At 34.9% G+C, this 16,437-nt stretch overlaps 1 long non-coding RNA gene across 1 annotated transcript in view; it reads left to right on the top strand.

The window, feature by feature from the left end:
• Window positions 1–780: 780 nt before the first annotated feature.
• The window catches only part of LOC100423855 (uncharacterized), a 28,491-nt gene continuing 12,834 nt past the window's right edge, over window positions 781–16,437 (top strand). Inside the window, exons 1-2 of the long non-coding RNA XR_013404511.1 lie at window positions 781–1,020; window positions 2,273–2,364. This is a non-coding gene — a long non-coding RNA (uncharacterized LOC100423855). The remainder of the gene's footprint in view (window positions 1,021–2,272; window positions 2,365–16,437) is intronic.

Below are 16,437 nucleotides of genomic sequence, written 5' to 3'. Positions count from 1 at the left end.
AAGAGTTTTCATAGGAAGCTGAAAAAGTCTGCAGTGATTGTACACTTTGGTTTTGGTTTTTGAGTTTGTTGTTGTTGTTGTTGTTGTTGTTACTTGTTTACTTGTGTTTTGACTGTTTGCCTGACATTTGTCAGGTCATCACCAGGCACAGGATTAAGGGCACATTGAAATCTGTGGTCTCTCTATTTTATAATTTACTTTACCCCAAAATGCAAACCTTAACTATACAGTAAAACAACGTAAAGAATAGGGAAGATCAATATTTTGCTCAAACAGGCAACTACCAAATAAAAGGGAGAGTTAAGGACCAGGGCCCAGGTTTATTGATTAGTACCCTTCCCTCTAGACCTTGTGGGGATTAAAAGTAAAAAGACTTGTTAATACTAACCTATTACAGAAGTGATGAAGAGGACATGTGCTTGATAACGAAGTCTCTGTGGAGGCATCCAGAGAATCGGCCTGCGACTGGAGTCAGGCGCTGCGAGTATGACGCTAACATGGACAGGAAAGCATTCGTCTGTGTCAGATCCCACCCCACGACTCATCTCTCACTGCAGTCCTGAGGGAGAGCAGGCTCAGAACAGTTTCCAGGCCCCCAGGGTGCCTGTGTCGGCGCAGGTCTCCACGTGGAGTCCCCTGGCGGCCGCTCTAGACCATAACCGCTGCGTTGGAATCTCGCGAGAAGAGATGAGGGTCACCACCCAGGAAACATCTCCGACTAGGGAGTGCTGCCTCCGCAACTCTGAAGCCGGAAGATGCGTAACTAAGGGCACCAGCTGCAGGATCACACCCCTCTGGCCTTGTGATCAAGTCAGTGTAGGATATGGTCTGCTGTGGACCATAAGTTCCTCTTGTTCGAGTTTCAATTTTGTAAGTTTCTCTTTTTTGCTCCCCAATACAGTGCTACAGGAGGGAGGGTGTTTTGTTTTGTTTTGTTTTGTTTTGTTTTGTTTTGTTTTGTTTTTGGCGCTGAGGAAACAGACTTTGAAAGAGTAAATGATGTGAACAAGGTCACGTAAGGTAAGATTTGAACTCACGACTGGTAAGATACGAACTCAAGTTTGACTCTTTCCACTATAGCTTTCAATTTCAAGCTTAATGGGCCATCTCAAAGGCAATTTAAGCCTTAAGAGTTCATGGTTTATATAAGTGAAAGGAAACGTTTATAAACGAAAAATGTAAAGACAAGATCTTAGACTTTGACAGTCTTCCCTTGGAGATTGGGGAGACTGTCAAAACCACATGAGAAAATTTACAAGACAAAGCAATTAAAAAAAATGTTGCAAGAAACAAAAGCTCTCTCTTATTAGTTTTAGCAAAATTAAGATATATTTGTTATAATATATGAACAGGTATTTTACATAATGTAAGGACCAGAAATCAGCCAGGTTTCTGAAAGAAATTGGAACTAGAAAATGGAAAGCCATCATAATCTTGGGAAGTTCTGTTCTTCCATCTCTGCTTTTCTCTGGGTGTCTTCTCTATCCTCTCACTCTCAAAACTTACTTTCTCTACAATTTTGTCCATTAGAGAAGAGCATGGCAATGCCACTGCTACTAAATTTTTACATCTTCTCAACAAGAGACCAGCCTGAACAATCTTGGAAAGAGAATATCATGAACTCACCTTGCTTTAGATGTTTACCTTTGACCCAATCAGCTAGGATGAAATAATAATTATGGATACTAAATATGGATGCTAGGGAGAAGTAACACAGGTTATATACAATCTAATGATAACTATCTGTGAGTTGTAATTTTCTTATCTATTGAACACCCTCTCTATATTTTTATTGGTTCCTAACTTATGAAGCCCACCTTTCCAGAATATAACATATCACTCTATTTTCCAGCCTCCCATGCATCTGGTGGAGGTATATGACATGGGTTCTTCCAGTCAGGTACCCCTGAACCAGGCTTTAATTTAGAGGGAAACAATGAGTAAGAGAATAAACCATGGCAACCAAAAGCCCAATGTTTCTGACCCTGTAAGATGTGGGGAGATGGGTAATTTCTAGAGGGATTGATGTTATTGGGACAGTCACCATATTCTATTTACTAAAGCCTAATTTAAGGTTTGTAAGTGAACAAACAATTTGAGAGGTAACTAATGGATTTCTCAAGATGGTAATATTGGTGGTTTCATGCAAAAAGCTCTCAGGGAACAACAAAGTCATGAAAAATAGGCAGCTGTAGGTCGGATTTCCCTCTAAAGTTTAAGTTTCTTACCCCCCAAAAAATTAACATTAATTTGTTTTCATATTTTCCTACAGAAAAGGAACACATTTATTCTTTGTCTATTGTATCTTAGTGAAAAATGCCACGAACTCGTCTGTGGATAAGAGAGGAAACAAGAATGTTGGGGGTAAGAACTAAATGCCACTTGAGTGAATAAATGATTATAGTGTTGCGATTTCTAAATATAAAAGGGAAGAGACTGTAACCACCTCTATTATGAACTCCTCAAATGGAGGAATGTTAATAGAAGTGTCCTGAAATTGTTATGTAGCATCTGCATTTTTCCACATTCAGCCTCAACACATAAGCTATTTATCAGGCTCACATTAAATAAAGCAGAAATTATGAATTTATCAGCTACATGTAAAAGACCCAACAAAGTCTAAACCCACTCATGCTCTCAGAAAACCCTGACTCTGGAAATGGGTAAAGAAATCTCTTTTTGGCATCTATAAATTATTTCAAGCTAAGCTAATGACATGGTTCTAAATGAGATGATCAAATTGTGGAAACTACATTCAGGAGAAGCTGCAGACCATAGAGCTTTATGGACGGTGGTCACAATAGCACTGTGCTTTCAAGATTACCCCCAAAACACATGACTCTTTTCCCAGTCAACTTCATCAAATATGGCAGGTATTCACCCATATTGCTGGATGATTTTGCATTATCCACTCATTGTTGGATGATAGAACCAGATTAGAATTAAACAAGCAGGATTAAAGTTTGGTTCAGGAAAATTCCCAACATCACAAGTATATTATTACTCCCACTTATTTAAGATCTGCCTGATCCTTTGCCAGAATTGTACTAAGAGCCTTACATAAAACAAGCAATGAACCCAATATTTTCTCTCCTCATTTTCAAGGTATGATATTAAAGATGTGGATTCCTAACCCCCTTATCCATTTATCTGGTCTTGATATTGGGAAATAATTAGTTGAAATGTATTTGAGAATAAATAAATTTGTTATTGTCTATATTACTGTCTTTCTAATGAGATCTACTGTTATCTAAGAAGATACAGAGCTTTGGTTTTATTTCATGCATTAAGACATTCCAAAGGCCATTTCTCCCTATTCTTACCACTAACTATATCTAAAACTTTGGATAAATACAAGAAGATCCTGAGAAGTACAGATAAGGAAGAATAAGATTTAGGGAGCTTTGAACCCAGAGAATGATATGTTAGTGAGTTTCCTGGGTTTTCTTTTTATTTCATATACCTCAAACTGGGTCCCCAGTTGAGATATACCTACTAATGTTTTGAAGCCTACAATTTCAAAACATAAAATACCTAGGAATAAATTTAACCAAGAAGGTGAAAGGAAAACTATAAGTAAAACTACAGAAGACTGATAAAAGAAATTGAAGAGGGCACAAACAAACAGAAAGACATCCCATGCTCATGGATTGGAAAAATGACGATACTAACCAAAGAAATCTACAATTTCAATGTATTCCAAATCCAAATACCAACGTCATTTTTTATAGAAATAGAAAAAAGAATCCTAAAATTTGTATGGAATCAAAAAAGTTTTCAAATAGCCAAAGCAATTCAAAATACCTAGAAGAGAGGAACTTGAAACATTTGCAACACATAGAAGTATCCTAAATACCCTGGCTTGATCATTACACATTCAATAAATGTAGCAAAATATTACATGTACCCCACAAATATGTACAAATATTATATCACTAAAAAAATAAATTTTAAAAATAAAAATTTGATTGATATAACTAAGCAAGAAAAACAAATATATTAAAGAACTCAACACCACCATCAACCAGTAAAATGTAATTAATATTTATAGAATATCTAACATCAGAACATATACTCTTTTTTTTTCTTTTTTTTTTTTACTTTTAGGGTCAGGGGTATATGGGTGGGTTTGTTATATAGTAAATTGTTATTATGGGGGCTTATTGTACAGATTATTTAGTCACCCAAGTCATAAGCATAGTACCTCATGGGTAGTTTTTCAATCCTCACCCAGTTCCAAACTTCTACCCTCAAGCAGGTCCTGATGTCTGTTGTTACCTTCTTTGTGTTCATGTGTACTGGACATTTAGCTACCATTTATAAGTCAGAACATGCAGTATTTAGTTTTCTGTTCATGTGTTAGTTTGCTTAGGATAATGGCCTCCAGCTCTATTCATGTTGCAGCAAAGGACATGATTTCATTCTTTTTTATGGCTTAGTGTATATGTACCACATTTTCTTTATCTAGTCTACCGTTGATGAGCATTTAGGTTGATTCCATGTCTTTGCTCTTAAGAATACACATTCTTTTTAAGTGTCCATGGACCATTAACCAAATAAACTATATTTTGGGCCATAAAACAAACTTTGAAATATTTAAAAGAATATATTTAAATATTTAAAAGAATATTTAAAAGAAATATTTAAAAGAAATCATATGGAATGTGTTCTTTCACCAAAATAGAATCATACTAGAAACCAAGTAAGAGAAAGATAACAAAAAAGCTCCAAACTTGAAAATTAAGACACTTCTAAATAATTAATGCTTTAAAGAGGACATTTCAATGAAAAATTTATAAAATTCAATTAAATTATAATGAAAATACATGATATCAAAATGTATAACACTAAATGCTTACAGAAAACAAGAAAATTGTCAAATAAATACTCTAAACTCTCACCTAAAAAAAAAACTAGAAAAGAGAAGACCAAAATAATAAACCCAAAGAAATCAGGAGAAAATAATAAAGATAAGAAAATAAATCAATAAAATTAAAATTTAAAAAGTAGAGAAAATCAGTACAACAAATAGTTGATTCTTATAAAATATCATCAAAATCAACAAACATCTAGCAAGACTGATCAAGAAAAAGAAGACAAAAATTATCAAACTCAGAAATAAAATAGAGTATATTACTACAGATAATTTACATCTCAAAATAATATTAAGAGACTGCTATCAGTAATATAGACACAAATTTGACAATTTTGATAAAATGAACAAATTTTCCCAAAAAGCACAAACTACAGTTCAATATGAAATAGATCATTTTAATGGCCCTATAATTGTTAGAAAAATTAAATTTGTAATTTTAAAACTCCTGAAAAGGAAATGTCCAGGCTAGGCCTGATTTCACTGAAGAATTCTACCAGATGTTCTTAGAATATTCAACACCAGTTATTTTCAATATATTTCAAAAAAACAGAAGAGAATGAAACATTTCCCAACTTATTTGAAGAGGCCAATATTATTCTGATACCAAAACCAAATAAAGATAGTACAAAAGAAGAAAACTATAGATCCATATCCTTCAGAATATAGACCCAAAAATCATTTATGAAGTATTAGCAAATATAATTCAACAATATTTAAAAATACTTTTCCACCATGACTAAGTGAGACTTATTCCAGATATACAAAGCTGGTTTAGTACTCAAAAAGCAATCGATGTAACCCATCATATTAATAGGCTAAAGAGGAAAAATCACATGATCATGTCAGTTGATGCAAAATAAACCACATTTGACAAAATTTAACACCTGTTCATGATATTTTAGAAAGCTCTTAGAATAATAGAAATGTAAGGGAACTTCCACAACCTGATAAAGAACACCCACAAAAAAACTTACAGCTAACATTATATTTCATGTTTAAAAATTGAAGTATTTTCACCTAAGATTGGTAACAGTGCAAAGATATCATGTCTCACCATGCTTACTAGCACAGTACTGGAAGTCTTAGCACAGATCAATAAGATAAAAAAGAAAAATAAAAAGCATACAGATTGTAAAGAAAAAAATGAAAATACCCCTGTTTGCAGATGACATGATGATCTATGTAGAAAATCCCATGCAATTAAAAAAAAAAAAAGACTCCTGGAACTAATAAGTGAGTTCAGTAAGGTTACAGGATACAAGATTAATGATCAACATACAAAATTGATTATATTTTTATATAATAGCAATGAACATATGGACAACAAAATTTAAAACACAATACTATTTAAAATCAGCCAAACAAATACTTAGGTATAAAGTTAGCAAAATATGTACAGGACTCATATTTTGAAAATTATCTAATACTAATAGAGGCTGAGGCGGGTGGATCACCTGAGGTCAGGAGTTCAAGACAAACCTGACCAACATGGTAAAACCCCGTCTCTACTAAAAATACAAAAATTAGCCAGGTGCCGTGGCACATGCCTGTAATCCCAGCTACTTAGGAGGCTGAGGCAGGAGGATTGCTTGAACCTGGGAGGCAAAGGTTGCAGCGAGCCGAGATCATGCCACTGAATTCCAACCTGGTTGACAAGAGCAAAACTTCATCTCCAAAAAATAAATAAATAAAATAAAATAAAAGAATTCCAAGTAGGTTACATAAATGAAAAGACATTTATTGTTGTGACTGAAAATCTCAACATAGTAAAAATATTAATTGTCCCAAAATTGACATATCGATTTAGCACAATTCCTATCAAAATCCTGGAAACATTTTTTGTAGATTTAAATAAGATTATCAAAAATTTCTATGGAAAGGTTGAGAAGCTAGAATAGCTAAAATTTTTTAAAGAAGAATAAAGTGAAAGGAATCATACTACCTGATTTTAAGACATGTAGTTACAGATTTTATAACTACAGATATTAAGACTGTGTGGTATTGGTGTAGTAACAGATACACAGATAAATGGAACAGAACACACTATCCATAAGTAGACTCATACAGTTATGGTTGACTGACTTTTTATAAAAGTAATTCAATGGAGGAAGTATAGTCATCTCTAAAAATTGTGTTGGACTAACAGGATAACCACTGGCAAAAAATAAAAGAACCTCAAACTAAAGTCTCCTAACTTATACAAAAATTAACTCAAAATGAATACTATATTTAAATATAAAATATAAAACTATAACACCTTTAGAAGAAAGCATAGGAGAAAATATTTAGTACCTAGGACTCTAGAGCTCTTTAACATGACCTTAAAAACATGATCCATCCATAAAAGACACAAATCAATAAATTTTATTTCACCAAAATTAAGTTTTGTTTTATGAAATACCCTTGTTAGGAAGATGAAATGACAAGCTACAGAGTAGGAGAAAATGCTTGCTAACCACATCTCTGACAAAGGATTTATATCTAAGAATATCCTTCTTAAAATCCTTAAGACTCAACCACAGAAAAAACACAAATGATCCAACTTTAAAACCAGCAAAAGACATGAAAAGACATTTCACTGAAGAAGATATACAGATGGCATAAGCATACGGAAATATGCTCAACATCATTAGCCACGAGAGAAATGCAAATTAAGACCATAATGAGAGATCACTACAAACCTATTAGAACAACTAAAATAAGAAATTGTGACAATACCAAATGCTGGAGATGATGCAGGGAAACTGGATCTCTCTTACATTGCCAGTGAGAATATGAAAATGATATAATCACTCTCAAAAATAGTTTGACATCTTATTTAAGTACTAAACATACACTTGCCATTAAGTTTAGCAAGTGAGCTCCAGGGTATTTATCTTGGATAACTGAAAACTGATGTCTGCAGAATTTACATATGACTCTTCATAGCATCTTTATTTGTAATAGCTCCCAAACTGGAAACTGTCAAAATACCCCCTCAAGAGGTGAATAAACTCTAGTTGTTCATACCATAGACTACTACTCAGAAATTAAAAAGGAGTGAACTACATTGTTACACGTAACAACTTGATGAATCTCAAAGGTATTTTGCTGGACAACAACAAAAAAGCCAATCACAAAAGGAACATACTGAATTATTCCATTTATTTGACACTATCAAAATGATAATAGTGAGGATATGAAAAACAAATTAGTGACTACCAGAAGTTTAGCATTGTTGGGACAATAAAGATGCAGCATGAGGGATATCTTCATGGTGATAGAATAGTTCTGTATCCTGATTATGGTTGTGATTATGCAAATATGCTTATGTGCTAAAATGACACATAACTGTACACACACACTGTATCGAGGTTAATTTCCTAATTTTGATATTGTCATATAGTTATGTAAGATATAATCATTCTGAGAATCTGGACTCAGGACACAAGGACCTGTCCATAGTTTTGAAAATTCCTATGAATATATAATTACTTAAAAATAAAGGTTTTTTTGTAATTCCACATCCTTCACTAAACTCAGACTTCAGAGAAAGTCATTGTGTTCCACGCCAAGCAAGGAGATGAAATGTGCACAGCATGTCAGTCAGTGGGAAAAGTCCTGTCCATTCCAATTTCCCCTTGCTTCCTGCCACAGCCTGCCTGAAGTACCTCTAAATGCGTAGTTTTGTGTTGCCTAGGCATTAATCTGCAAGTGAAAATAGTATTTTCATTAATTAGCCACTTCTTGGCTCTCCCCAGAATCACACACCAAAACAGAAGCTCATTGCAAACTTCAAGTAGAGGTGTCCATGTTTTAAGAATATCTGTGAGAAAATATGTCAGGAATCCCCAGACATTGTGAAACTATGGTGGCAGTATGGTGAACTCCAATCCTGCTCCTTCAGCTTTTTCAAACTTAACCCCTGTGCTTACCTGGGAGTGTAGGTAGGGAGAGTCAGAATGTTGGCTTATTCAGCTGTGGCAGGAAAAAAGCACCCCTGAGAAATATCTACCTGAAAACCAACTGAAAGGCCCTACAGTGATACATTAGAGGGCTCTTCATACAACTTAGAATTGTCCTCCTACGGCTGAGAAACTGTCATAACTGACCTATAACTTCAGTGGGTACGAATTATCTGAGACCTCCACATCAGGAAATAGCCCCTTGGAAGAGTGACAGAAAACCAAGGATCCCAAAGGCTCACTATCCTTTCAAAAGAACCCTCTTGTGAAGGACTCAAGACTATCAGTTATAGATGTTTTGGAGGTGGGAAGAACAAAAGGAACCAAAGTTCAAAACCCAGCTTTGGTAAGATAAGAGGAATCTAGGGAAGGTCAGAAATACCAAGTCTAGTTGCCTGTAGAACATAAGAGTTGTATATGCAGGATAATATTGTTGACCTAGGTCAAGAATTCTTGACCATACAGGTCAAGGATTGTTGACCACACAGGGATTGATGACTCTCAAAAGAGATCAATTCTTCTGGACTCCAGGACTAATGCTATGTAATCTCCTGAACCGATCAGATAAACAGACTCCTAGTATAATTTTATTGGATATGTACATAGTCATTATATCTACAAACTGCTCTGAAATAATAAAGTCTCCTTATCTGATTTGAATGTTGAGAAAGTTAAAATTCTGTTAGGTCATCACCTTCCATCTTCACCTTGGCTTTTTCTTGATGTATATTCCTTTCAAAGGTTGAACTAAAATAATAATGGTAGTGTTATTTTCTTCCAGGCCATACAAATAATGACTGGTATACTTCTTGATTGCCTGGGACTGCTCTGGATGTATTTGTTTTTCACACAAATTGTTGCATTTGGAGCGACATATACTCCTATTGCATTACTAACAGCATACCCATTTTGGTCATCCTGGCTTGTGAGTAAATCAAATTTCTGATTGTTATTCATTACATTTAATGACTGTGTATCAGTCAAGCAGTACGCCAGAGACTGAAACTAAAAATGCACAATCTCTATTCTCAAGGGACTCATTTTATCTGGTTGAAAATAATATACCAATATGAAAAAACTTAGATTCTTATCAATGATATTCTTTAATAATAAGAGTCTTTTGTTAAAAGGCTACCTTTTACATTCTTCTAGGATATGAAGAAAAATGATAAGATACACAAGGGGCATTTTGGAAAAACAGAAAATTGTTGGTGACTATTCAACTGCCCGTATGGTATTTATTTTGCCAGTGGGGCAAATAAAAAATGAGAGAGCATAACTGCTGAGGAAATAGTGGGATATATACAATTTGTGTAGGGAAAGAAACATAAAATCTTTGTGTTGTATTCAAGAAGTATTTGGTAAAATTGAACAGAGATTTTAAAATTGAATTTTATTGTGTCTGATAGTATGATGAGTGATGTGCCATTGTCTTTAAAGGGGATATCTTGAAGAAGGATATTATGGTGGTTGATGTGCCATGTTTCCCACAAAATCCTGAGTGAAGCTTATTATAATATCACATTTGGAGTTTGATCACTCAGCCGGTACTTATTGAGTACCATGATGTGTCAGGCACTGTTTTAGGTGCCTGAGATACATTAGCAAACAAAACAAAGATCCAAGTTCTTAGGGAGCTTTTATTTTAGCATGGCATAGTATATTAGAAGATGATAAGGCTATAGAAGCAAAAAGAAAAAGAGTAGGCTAAGGGGGACTGGAATTTTTGGGAAAGTGGCAAAGGGATATAGGTTATCACCTAAAATTGGGTGGTTGAGGTAGGGCTCATTGAAAAAGTGACTCCATTAATCATCTATTGTTATGTAATAAACCACCAAAAACCCAGTGGCATACAATTACAAGCATTTATTTTTTACTCATGCAGACTTGGCAGAGATTCAGCTGCTCTTGGCCTGGTTCCAAGCTACAGGACAGGTCCAGTCCACTCCATATGTATCTTATTGCTTTTAGACTAGGGGCTACTAGAGTCATATTCTTCTCACAATGAAAAGTGAGAACACAAGAGGACAATCCTAATCACACAAGACCATTTCAAGCTTTGGCTTGGGTCATGTTTGTTAAAATCCCAGCTAAAACAAATAAAATGATCAAGTCCTAAATTAAAGAGCAGGGAAGCATAATCCAAGCACCATGAGATCATGGCAAGAGTATGAAAATATATTATTATTACCTAAAAGTAAAAAATTGTGACCAACAGTTCAAACTACCATGGTGACATTTGAGCAAGGACTTGAAAAAGTGATGGTTTTGACCACAAAGATATGTTGGGAAAGAACATTTTGGGGAGAAAAGAGTCAGAATGAAGTCTTTGATGAAGAGTTCCTAGAAAAATGTAGTCAGTATTTCTGGAACATTTCTGGAACAGAGTGAGCAACCACAATAGTAGTAGAAAACAAGCTAGAAAAAATAATGAGGTGCATGACAATATAGGGCTGTGTAAGCCATTGTAAACATTTTAGCTTTTACTGTAAGTGAATTGGAGTTATTATAGTGTTTCATAAACAGAAGTTAAATAATCTGGTTTAGGTTTTAAAAGAATCACTTTGGTTTCTGTGTTGAAAAGAGAATGAAGGGGTCCAAATAGACTTTTTAGAAAGCTACTTCAAAAGTCCAGGTGAGACTCAAAGTTGTTAGTAGTGAAGGTGGTGAAAGTAATATAGACATATGTTGAGGTAGAGCCAACTTAATATCTTGATGGATTGGGTATGGAGTGTGAAAGAAGTTAAAGATAATGCCAGGGTTTTTGTTCAAGCTAATAGAAGGAATGACTTGACATCAAGTGATACAGGTGAGACTGTACAGAACTGGTTTTCAGAGGAAGATGATGAGTTTGCTTTGACAATATTGAGTTTGAAATATTTATTTAATATTCAACTGGAGATGTCAAGTAACCTGTTGGATATGGAATGTAGAGTTCAGAAGACAGAATTAGAATAAAAGATACAGAATTGCAGAAAGGACAAGAATTCACCAACCAAGTATCTGCTGCCTTCAAGAGACTCACCTAACACACAAGGAATCACATAAACTTAAGGGAAAGGGGTAGAAAAAGATATTCCATGCAAATGGACACCAAAAACTAGCAGGAGTAACTATCCCTGTATGAGGCAAAACAAACTTTAAAGGAACAGCAGTTAAAAAAGACAAAGAGAGACTTTATATAATAATAAAAGGCCTTGTCCAACAAGAAAATATCACAGTCCTAAATATATATGCACCTAACACTGGAGCTCCCAAATTTATAAAACAATTACTACTAGACCTAAGAAATGAGATCGCAACACAATAGTAGGGGGGACTTCAGTACTCCACTGGCAGCACTAGACAGGTCATCAAGACAGAAAATCGACAAAGAAATATGGATTTAAACTACACCCTGGAACAAATTGACTTAACAGATATTAACAAAACAATTCTACCTGACAACTGCAGAATATACATTCTATTCATCAGCACATGGAACTTTCTCCAAGATAGACCAAGTGATAGGCCACAAAACAAGTCTCAATAAATTTAGGAAAATTGAAATAATATCAAGTACTCTCTCAGACCACAGTGGAATAAAATTGGAAATCAACTCCAAAAGGGACCTTTAAAACCAAGCAAATACATGGAAATTAAATAACCTGCTCCTGAATGATCATTGGGTCAACAATGAAATCACAATGGAAATTACAAAATTATTTGAACTCAATAATAGTGACACAACCTATCAAAACCTCTGGGATACAGCAAAGGCAGTACTAAGAAAAAGTTTACATGCCTACATCAAAAAGTCTGAAAGAGCACAAATAGACAATCTAAGGTCACACCTCAAGGAACTAGAGAAACAAGAACAAACCAAACACAAACCCAATAGAAGAAAAGAAATAACAAAGATTAAAGCAGAACTAAATGAAATTGGGGGGGGGAAAGGCAATACAAAAGATAAATGAAACAAAAAGCTGGCTCTTTGAATAAGTAAATACAATTGATAGAACATTAGCAAGAGTAACCAAGAAAAGAGAGACAATCCAAATAAGCTCAATTAGAAATGAAATGGGAGATATTACAACTGAAACCACAGAAATACAAAAGATAACTGAAGGCTACTATCAACATCTTGTGCACATAAATTAGAAAACCTAGAGGAGATGGAAACATTTCTGGAAATTTACTACCCTCCTAGATTAAACCAGGAAGATACAGAAGCTCTGAACATACCAAAAAAAAAAAAAAAAAGCAGTGAGCTTAAAATGGTAATAAAAAATTGCTAACAAAAAAAAGAAAAAGCCAAGGACGAGATGAATTCACAGCAGAATTCTATCAGACCTTCAAAGAAGAATTGGTACCAATCCTACTGACACAACTCCAGAAAATAGAGAAAAGGGAATCCTCCCTAAATCATTCTATGAGACCAGTATCACCCCAATACCAAAACCAGGAAAAGGACATAACAAAAAAAGAAAACTATAGACCAATATCCCTGATGAACATAAATGCAAAAATCCTTAACAAAATACTAGCTAACTGAATCCCACAGCATATCAAAAAAATAATCCACCATGATCGAGTGGGTTTCACACCAGGGATGCAGGGGTGTTTTAACATACTCAAGTCAATAAATGTGATACACCACATAAACAGAATTAAAAACAAAAATCACATGATCGGCCGGGCGCGGTGGCTCAAGCCTGTAATCCCAGCACTTTGGGAGGCCGAGACAGGCGGATCATGAGGTCAGGAGATTGAGACCATCCTGGCGAACATGGTGAAACCCCATCTCTACTAAAAAATACAAAAAACTAGCTGGGCGAGGTGGTGGGCACCTCTAGTCCCAGCTACTTGGGAGGCTGAGGCAGGAGAATGGCATAAACCCAGGAGGTGGAGCTTGCAGTGAGCTGAGATCCGGCCACTGCACTCCAGCCTGGGCAACAGAGCAAGACTCCATCTCAAAAAAAAAGTCCCATGATCATCTCAATAGATGCAGAAAAAGCATTTGACAAAATCCAGCATCATTTTATGATTAAAACCCTCAGCAAAATCAGCATACAAGGGACATACCTCAATGTAATAAAAGTCATCTATAACAAATCTACAGCCAACATAATACTGAATGGGGAAAAGTTGAAAGCTTTCCCTCTGAGAACTGGAACAAGGCAAGGATGCTCACTCTCACCACTTTTATTCAACATAGTGCTGGAAGTCCTAGCCAGAGCAGTCAGACAAGAGAAAGAAATAAAAGACATCCAAATCAATAAAGAGGAAGTCAAACTCTTGCTTTTTCCTAATGATACAGTTGTATATCTAGAAACCCCTAATGACTCATCCAAAAAACTCTTAGAACTGGTAAATGAATTCAGCAAAGTTTCAGGATATAAAATTAATGTACACAAATCAGTAGCTCTGCTATACACCAACAGCGACCAAGCTGAGAAACAAATCAAGAACTCAACCCCTTTTACAATAGCTGCAAAAATAAAATAAAATATTTAAGAGTATACCTAATCAAGGAGTTGAAAGACCTCTGCAAGGAAAACTACAAAACACTGCTAAAAGAAATTATAGATGACAGAAACAAATAGAAACACATCCCATGCTAATGGATGGGTAGAATCAGTATTGTGAAAATGACCATACTGCCAAAGCAATCTACAAATTCAGCACAATTCCCATCAAAATATTACCATCATTCCTCACAGAACTGGAAAAAACCAATCCTACAGTTCATATGGAACCAAAAAAAAAAAAAGCCCACATAGCTAAAGCAACATTAAGCAAAAACAACAAATCTGGAGGCATCATATTACCCAACTTCAAACTATACTATAAAGCCACAGTCACCCAAACAGCATGGCACTGGTATAAAAATAGGCACATAGACCAATGGAACAGAATGGAGAACCTAGAAATAAAGCCAAATACTTACAGTTGGCATATCTTTGACAAAGCAAACAAAAACATAAAGTGGGGAAAGGACACCCTATTTAACAAATGGTGCTGGGATAATTGGCAAGTCACATATAGGAGAATGAAACTGGACCCTCATCTCTTACCTTATTCAAAAATCAACTCAACATGGATCAAGGACTTAAATCTAAAAAAAAAAAAAAAAAAAAAAAAAAATTAACATCGGAAGAACCCTTCTAGACATTGACTTGGGCAAAGATTTCATGACTGAGAACCCAAAAGCAAATGCAACAAAAACAAAAATAAATAGGTTAGACTTAATTAAACTAAAGAGCTTCTGTACAGCAAAAAGAACAGTCAGCAGAGTAAACAAACAACCCACAGAGTGGGAGAAAATCTTCACAATCTACACATCTGACACAGGACTAATATCCAGAATTTACAAGGAACTCAAACAAATTAGCAAGAAAAAATCAAACGGTCCCATCAAAAAGTGGGCTAAGGACATGAATAGACAATTCTCAAAAGAAGATATACAATGGCCAATAAACATATGAAAAAATGTTCAACATCACTAATGATCAGGGAAATGCAAATCAAAACCACAATGTGATACCACCTTACTCCTGCAAGAATGGCCATAATCAAAAAATTTTTTTTGAAAATAGATGTTGGCATGGATGCAGTGAAAAGGGAACACTTCTCTGCTGGTGGGGGAATGTAAACTAATACAACTATTATGGAAACAGTGTGGAGAGTTCTTAAAGAATTAAAAGTAGAACTACCATTTGACCCAGCAATCTCACTGCTGGGTATCTACTCAGAGGAAAAAAAGTCACACAAAGAAGATACTTGCACCCACATATTTACAGCAGCACAAGTTGCAATTGCAAAAATAGGGAACCAGCCCAAATGTCCATCAATCTATGAATAGATAAAGAAGCTGTGGTATACATATACGATGGACTACTACTCAGCCATAAAAAGCAACAAATGAATGGCATTCACAACAACCTGGATGGAACTGGAGACTATTAATTTAAGTGAAGTAACTCAGGAATGGAAAACCATACATTGTATGTTCTCACTCATAAGTGGAAGCTAAACTATGAGGCTGCAAAGGCATAAGAACAATACAGTGGACTTTGGGGACTCGGGGGAAAGTGTGGGAGGGGGTGAGGGATAAAAGACTGCAAATTGGGTTCAGTGTATACTGCTAAGGAGATGGGTACACCAAAATCTCACAAATCACCACTAAAGAATTTACTCATGTAACCAAATATGACCTGTTCCCAAAAACCTATATAAATTTTTTTTTTAAATGTAATGACAAAAAAGAAGCTTAAGAAAGAAATCTTAAAAAAGTAGAAGAGTCATTGGCATCTTGTAATGAGACTAGATGGGATCACCAAGGAAATGAATAAACAGAAAAGAGGAGATAACTAAGGACTAGAGCTGCACTGTCCAATACAATAGTCACATGTACCTACTGAACCTGGAAAATGCAACTAAACTGCACTGAGAAGTGCTGTAAAGATAAAATACATATAAGATTTCAAAACTTAATATACATTTTAAAATGTAAAATATATAATTATTTTATATTGATTCTATGTTGAAATAATTTTGGATATGTGAAGTTATAGAAAATATTATTAAAATAAGTTATATATATTTCTTTTTAGTTTTCTTAATATGGCACTTGAA

Source organism: Macaca mulatta, chromosome 14 (genome assembly GCF_049350105.2).
Source record: "Macaca mulatta isolate MMU2019108-1 chromosome 14, T2T-MMU8v2.0, whole genome shotgun sequence".
Taxonomy (NCBI): Eukaryota; Metazoa; Chordata; class Mammalia; order Primates; family Cercopithecidae; genus Macaca; species Macaca mulatta.
This window is presented reverse-complemented; position numbering and strand designations above follow the sequence as displayed.